The sequence below is a fragment of the Acomys russatus genome, chromosome X (genome assembly GCF_903995435.1).
Source record: "Acomys russatus chromosome X, mAcoRus1.1, whole genome shotgun sequence".
NCBI classification, from domain to species: Eukaryota; Metazoa; Chordata; class Mammalia; order Rodentia; family Muridae; genus Acomys; species Acomys russatus.
Window position 1 is genome coordinate 54,049,833 of NC_067169.1, and position 8,216 is coordinate 54,058,048.

Genomic DNA, 8,216 nt, shown 5'->3' on the forward strand with positions numbered 1-8,216 from the left:
AGGCCAGGACAGGCAGGGCTACACAGAGGAACCTGGTCCCAAAAAGCCAAAAAAAAAAAAAAATTCTGATTGTAAAACTATCAATGAAGTATAGCCCATATGTCCCATAAGAAATTACTCGATAGTGTGCCTGAGGAAACACATAGAGCATCTTAAACAAAGACTTTAAATCCATTAACATAAATTTGCTTAGATATTAGGGGTGCATGTAAAAAGTGTCTAAAGGAGAGATGAGAAAGTCGTATGTGGACTAATAGAAACAAAAATAAAGATTACAGGTGTGCACTGTGCGTGCAGCTCAGCTGGTAGAATACTTGCCTAGCATGCCAAAGGCCCTGGCTTTGATCTCCAACACTGTATAAAACCAGGCATAATGGTGCATCCCAGTAATCTCCTCGTTCAGGTTGATAGAGGCAGAAGGATCAAGCCTTTAAGGGCATCCTCAGCTACACAGCAAGTCTGAGGTTACCCTGGGCTCCATGTGACCCTTTCTCAAAACAAACACACATTTACTAGACAACTTTTTTTTTTTATTAATTTATTCTTGTTACATCTCAATGTTTATCCCATCCCTTGTATCCTCCCATTCCTCCCCCCCCCCCATTTTCCCATTATTCCCCTCCCCTATGACTGTTCCTGAGGTGGATTACGTCCCCCTGTATATTCTCATAGGGTATCAAGTCTCTTCTTGGCTACTTGCTGTCCTTCCTCTGAGTGCTACCAGGTCTCCCCCTCCAGGGGACATGGTCAAATGTGAGGCACCAGAGTACGTGAGAAAGTCGTATCACACTCTCCACTCAACTGTGGAGAATATTCTGACCATTGGCTAGATCTGGGAAGGGGTTTAAAGTTTACCGCCTGTATTGTCCTTGGCTGGTGCCTTAGTTTGAGCGGGACCCCTGGGCCCAAATCTGCCTATCATATTGTTCTACTTGTAGATTTCTAGGGACAACTTTTTTCTTACAGTTCTAGGCTCTAATCCAGGCTGTGTGATGCTAGGCAAGTGCGCCACCCCCAAGGTACACCCCCAACAAGCCCTAGCTTTTTTCAGTTGGAGACAGGATTTTACTGGCCTTAAACTTGCAATCTTCCATCCTCAGCCTCCCAAACAGTTGATATTGCATGCATGTGCCACAATGCCTGTCTACTAAGAAGGTTTCAACACTACATTTGAAGTGACAGAAAAGGAAATCAGGGAACTTGAAGTGGATTATTTAAATTGTGTAGTTGAGCTGGTCGTGGTGGTGCACACCTTTAATCCCAGCACTCGGGAGGCAGAGGCAGGCGAGTCTCTGTGAGTTCGAGGCCAGCCTGGTGTATAATAAAAGTCCAGGATAGCCAGGGCTAACACAGCGAAGCCCTGTCTCAAAAATACAAAAAAATAAAAACATAAAAAGTATGTAGTCTGAGCAGCAGAAAGAATGAAGGAAAATAAACGGAAGAGAATCTAAGAATCCCATAACACAATACTTGCTTTGTCAACATGCACACTGTAAGTGTAACAAAAGGAGAACATAGATCATGAACTGGAAAGAACCTTGAGAAAGTGCCAACAGAAGGCAGCCTTCACGGGAGGGAAGCTGCCCACTCTTACTGCAATTTAATAGCCATCTTTGATTGCATCCATAGGAGGCCTGTGGCGCACGCCTGTAACCCCAGCACTTGGGAGGCAGAGAGGCAAGGGGATCTCTGTGAGTTCGAGGCCAGCCTGGTCTGCAGAGTGAATTCCAGGACATCCAGGGCTACACAGAGAAACCCTGGCTTGAAAAGCAAAGCAAAACAAAACAAAACAGCCTTTTTCTGAAGAGAAAGGGAGGAGGAATGGATGGGGAGGGCCAGAGGAGAGGTCGGGAGGTAGGGCTGGGAAGAGAGGAGAAAGGAGAAACTTGGCCTCCCCAGTTTAGGAATGTGAAAAAAATAGTAATTTAGAAAAGAGAGAAAAATAATTACCAAAGAAGTGAGAAGGGTAACTTATACCTGTAATCCCAGCACAAGGAAGGTGAAGGCAGGAGGATCAGGAGGTGATAGAAAAGTATCAGGAATTCAAGGACAACCTTGGCTGTATGGTGAGTTCAAGACTAGTCTGGGCTACATGAAACCCTCTCCAAAAAAACCCAAAAAAAACCAAAACAAAACCAAAAAAAACCTCTTTTAAACCAGGCATGGTGTCACATCTTTAATCCCAGCACTCAGGAAGCAGAGGCAGGTGGATCGCTGTGAGTTCGAGGCCGGTCTGGTCTACAAAGTGAGTCCAGAACAGCCAAGGATACACAGAGAGACCCTGTCTCGAAAAAAAAAACAAAACAAACAAACAAAAAAAGAACTCAAACAACCAATAAATAGCAAAGGACCTGAAGAGCTATTTCTTAAAGAAAGGCATACAAATAGCTAATGGCTATGTCAAACATGCTGAAATCACTAATGGTGATGGTCAGTGTTACTTGTCAACCCTACAGAATCTGGAGCCATCTGGGAGATGGGCCTCTGACCATGCCTGTTCATCTTCATTATCTGATTTATCTGTGTATCCAGTTATCTTGATAAGACCTATCTCAATTGCAGACAGAACCATTTCTTGGACAGGGCATCCTGAAAGGTACAAATAGGAAAAAAGAAATCTAAGTTTCACCATGCACATCATTCTCTGCTTTCTGATCTGCAAATGTGATATGGCCACCTGCCTCAAGTTCCTCCCTCCTTGACATCCCCAACATGATCGGCTGAGCCTAAAACTGGGAGTTAAAATCAAGTGGTTCTTCCTTAAGTTGCTTTCATCAGAGTATTTTATCACAGTAACAGGAAAAGAAACTTAGGCATTATCATCAGGGAAATGCACACTTCCCACAATAAGACACTTCCTTATGCAAGCTAGAATGGTTCTAGAACAGACAAAAGCTAACTGTTGGCTAGAATGTGAAACAAAGAAATCTTCTGCATACTCTTTAACAATGTAAATTTCCAGCAACCACCTGGTGCCTCACAACTATCTATAATGTGATCTGATGCCCTCTTCTGGCCTGCAGGTGTACATGAAGCCAGAGCATTGTATACATAATAATAAACAAATCTTAAAAAAAAAAAAGAAAGAAAGAAAGAAAGAAAGAAAATCCATTATGCAAAACAGTATGGAAATTATTTTAAAAGACTGAACACAAAAGTACTACGTGGTCAGTATATGCATACTAAAAAAATGGGGTTCACTGAGTGTTATGAAGTACACTTTTAATCCCAGCACTGAGGAGGCAGAGGCAGGAGGATTTCTTTGAGTTTGAGGCCAGCCTGAGGCCAGTTGAGGCCAGCTAGGTCTAAGATAGTTAAGGTTACACAAAGATTCCCTGTTCTGTTTGTTTGTTTGTTTAGTTTTTTGAGACAGGGTTTCTCTGTATAGTTCTGGTTGTCCTGGACCTTGCTCATAGACCAGGCTGCCTTGAAATCCGTCTGCCTCCCAAGTGCTGGGATTAAAGGCCTGTGCCACTACCCCTCCTCCATGGCCTCTGCATCAGTTCCTGCCTCCAGATTCCTGCCTGCTTGAGTTCCTGTCCTGACTTCCTTTGATAAAGAATAGCAATATGAAAGTATAAGATGAATAAACCCTTTCTTTCCTAACTTGCTTTTTGGTCATGGTCTTTCATCACAGCAATAGAAATCCTAAGACAGTATTTCACCACAGCAATAGAAAGAAAGCAAACTAGAGCAGTGCAGAATACTTGATTAGCATGAATGAGGCCCTGGGTTTCATCCTCAGGATCCCTTAAAAATAAAAATTAAGATTATCAGAGATGAAAATAGCGTTGCAAAATAATTAAGTAATCTTAAAGAAGCTCTCATCTCTCCTTCCCCCTCCCCTTTCCCCTCTCCTCTCTCCTTCCCCTCCCCACTCCCTTTCCCCTCTCCTCTCTCCTTCCCCTCCCCCCTCTCCTTTCCCCTCTCCTCTCTCCTTCCCCTCCCCCTACTTTCCCTCTCCCCTCCCTCCTCCCTTTCTAAGACAAGGTTTCTCTATGTAACAGCCCTAGCTGTCCTATAACTCACTCTGAAAAATCTCTGCCCCCCACCCAAGTGCTGGGATTACAGGCATGCACCACAACATCCAGCTGAATAGCAGTCTTGGCATAATACAATTAATATTGATGGACCACCGAGTCCAAAAACAGAAAAATACAGATGCATTGGAAAGCACAAAGAAAACATTTACTAAGATGTGTACTATGTGGGCTATAAAGTATATCTTAATAAAATTTTGGAAAACAACAAAAATTATGTAAAATCTGTGTTCATACTCCAAAAACATGATCAGAAAGTGGGTAATTTGCAAGTATTTAGAATCTGTACAACATAGTTTTAAATAACCTATGGGTCACAGGAGTCTCAAGAGAAATTAAAATGTTTTAACTAATTGAAAATAAAAGTACAGCACACCACTTGCATACTGTAGCTAAATTTTGGAGAGATAATTATAGGATTAAATATCTATAAAACAAAAGAAAGAAGATTTGAAGGGACTGAGTTAAGGATGCACTACAACAGCCTGAAGAGGTAAGAGAAGTAAACACAAAGGCAGCAGCAGAAAGAAAACACTGACGATGAGATGGTAAGAAATCACCAAAACTGAAAGCAATACAAAACACATCAACAGAAGACTTCAATCCTTGTGTTTGCAGCCACCACCACTGAAGCCATCAGCCACCACTGCAGCAGCAGTAAACTGCACTTTGGGCCAAGTCTCTGTCTTTTTCTAAGGCCAGGAGCCACCCAGAGCCAGTGACCTGCTGTTACTGTGACTAACCAGTCCCAAAGCGGCTGCTGTGGTTCCTCTGCCCCAAAGATACCTCTCCGAAACCTCAGGTGCTTGGTCATTCCCAGTTCTGTCTCCCATTCCAAATCCACCCAAGCTATTCCTGACATAATTTTGCTGTCACAGGATTGATCCTATCCCATTGGCTCATTCTCTACATGCCTAATGCACTAACCCTCATGCCTACTGCCATCCTAGTAGCTGCCTCTATGGGTGCTCTGGTGTAGACATCCAGTGCAACCCTGCATCTGGGTATGTGGATCCACACCCAATGTTCCGTGCACCCAAGGCTGACTTCTGCAGCCAGACTACTGCATAATCCCAGCCCTGGCCCACACAGCTGCACACATGTGTATACCTCCAACTCAACCCCATAGCTGCCCACATTCATGAAGACCTTCTTTCTTGCCCCTGAATATTAGGATTCTGCTTCAGTTGGCCTACCTGTGATGTCATCACCTACCTGCCACAGGGGAGTGGCCCTGCCCAGGGCTATATAAAAGGACAGACTCTCCTGTGGCCCTCTCTCCCCCCTCACTTCCTCTTCCTCTTCCTCTGTCTCTGTCTCTCTGTCTTTCTGTCTCTCTCTCTCAGTCTCTCTGTCTCTGTCTCTCTCTCTCTGTGGGGGGTACCCCTCCCCCCCTTTCCTTCTCCCCTCATGCTCATTTAATAAACTCCTCTATAACATAATATCTGCTGCCTGGTACTTTATTATCTTATCATCTTCTTTTCTTATATTTTAAATCACTACACCGATAGCTCTATAAGATGAGTAACCAAGGAAAGTCATGAAACATGCATGAACACAGAGGAAGGCACTTGTGAGGCTACAGACAAGGCAGCCATTTGCAAACCAAAAAGAGAGCCCTCAGAATAAAGTAAACCAGCAAGGCATTGGTGGCCTATGCCTTTAATCTCAGTAGTTGGGAGACAGAGGCAGGTGGATCTCTATGAGTTCGAGGATAGCCTGGTCTATATAGTGAGTTCCAGGACAGCCAGGGCTACACAGAGAAACCCTATATTGAAAACCAAAACCAAAAAAAGAAAAAGAAAAAGAAAAAACTCAAAAAGGGCCAGACAAGATAGATCAAAGGCGCTTACTGCTAAGCCCTATGATCTAAATTCAACCCCCAGGAAGGAGAGACCAACTCTTATCTCCACAAGCATCCATGTCATTATCCAACAGGGAAATCAAATTTTTAAAAAAGGATGAAATGCCACTACATACATATACTAAGGATTAGAGACAAGATGCCTATAATGTAAAAAAGTAGGACAGGAGCTGGGGAGATGGCTCAGTGGTTAAGAGCAGTGGGTGCTCTTCCAGATGGACCCAGGTTCAATTCCCAGAACCCGCATGGCAGCTCACAACTGTCTGTAACTCCTGTTCCAGGAGATCCAACTCTGTCACAAATGCAAGCAAAATACCAATGTATGTAAAATAAAAAGTAAACTAAAAAGTAGGACAGACATATTAAAGATAACAGCAACTGTTGATAATGAGATGGGAACACTAGAATTGTTGGACACAGCTGGTGGAAAGGAAAATGATGTAATCATTGTAGAAAAGACTGCTTGCTTCATAGAGAGAAAAGCATAAGATCTGACAGATCTATTCCTCTGTGTAAACCCTAAGAGACTTGAGAATATGTGTTCATAAGTGCTTGTATGGAATACTAAAAGCAGCATTATTCCCTGTAGTTGGATTGTTCCTATTCTTATTCATATTAGGAAAAAGTAAATGGAACTTAATAGCCACCAATTGATGAATACAAACAAAATATGATTTATTCATAAGTGTAATTGTATTCAGCCATTCAAAGAACAAAGTACTAGCAAATTTTTGTGTCTGGAAAACATGGTGTCACACAAAACAAACAAGCCCAACATAAATACTGCATGCTGTGCCATTCATTCTATTTCTATGAAACATCCAGGATACACAAATCCATGGAAACACACTGTAGATTACTGGTTGCCCGTGGCTGGGAGGAGAGGTGGACCTAAAATGGGCAGAAATGGGGCAATAACCATATGATGGTTTCAAACATATGTGAATACACCTAACAATATTAAATTGTAATGGGGGCTGCAGAAATGGCTCAGAGGTTAAGAGCACTGTCTGCTCTTCCAGAGGTCCTGAGTTCAATTCCCAGCAACCACATGGTGGCTCACAACCACCTATAATGTGATCTGATGCCCTCTTCTGGCCTGCAGGCACACCTGTAATCAGAACATTGTATATATAATAAATAAATCTTTTTAAAAACATTATTAAATTGTATGCTTTAAAATAAAATGTATATTATATTTCAGAAAATCAGTCACAGATTTCTATTTTAGGGAATTAAAAGACAAATGAAAAAAAACAACAATTTTTGGCCAGATATGGTTGTGCGTGGCTTTAACCCCAGCACTCAGAAGGTAGAGACATGTGGATCTCTGCATTCAAGACAAAACTGGTTTGCATAGTAAGTTCCAGTCCAGCCAGGGCTACATAGTGAGATCATATTACAATGTTTATATTCACCCCATTGCTCTCTACTATTACCACTGAACCCCTTTTTCTTTCCAACAAACCTCCCTTCTACTTTTGTGTGTGTGTGTGTTGTGTAAAACCCATTATGTTTAATTGGGGCCGCTTGCATGAAGATAGGTGGGGCTTATTTACTTAAGCAGGGAAATTTTACCAGGGACTAGACCACTGAGGAATTCAAACCTCCTTCCTCACTGGGATGTCTTATTGCCTCACCTATCCCAGTCTTGGGGATAAAGAAGCCAGAACCACAGAAATACCAGTTGGGACACACATAAATTTACCCCCAGCTCAGTTCTTTCTAGCCAAAGGAGACCAGACAAGGAACAGGATAACTAACTGGAAAACCTTAGATGGTAGATTACCTGTATAGCATATATTAATACCACAGAAAAGGACTCTAGTTCTGCCTTCATCTTCACAGCAAGGCTAAGTTTGTTGCTTTGTCTCCTATACTTCAGAAGTTGCAAAACAACAAAAATGGTGAAAAAGGAAGGCCAAACAGACAATCAGGACTTCTCACCTTCACTCATCAACTGCAAGACACTTCCATCTTCTGGATTACTGCAAATGATACAAGAGGCCCAGATTCTTACCTCATCCAGCAGTACCAAGTACCGGGCTGCTAGTTGAGCATCAATCAAATCAATGGGGAACGTGGACTTTCACCTCCAACAGGGAGTCACGTAAGGATGCGAAGGATGCAGCAGCCCAGCTTCCCTCAAGGGAGCAGAGCCAGCAGACATCAGTCAAAAGAGAAAGCTCAAAGAGATCCAAGCTCTCAGGAGGTAATATGAGGACACTCAAATTTACTTGGCAAAAAAACTTATTGAACTGGGTATAATGTACAGGACTTGAATCCCAGTACTCTGGTGGCAGAGGCAAATG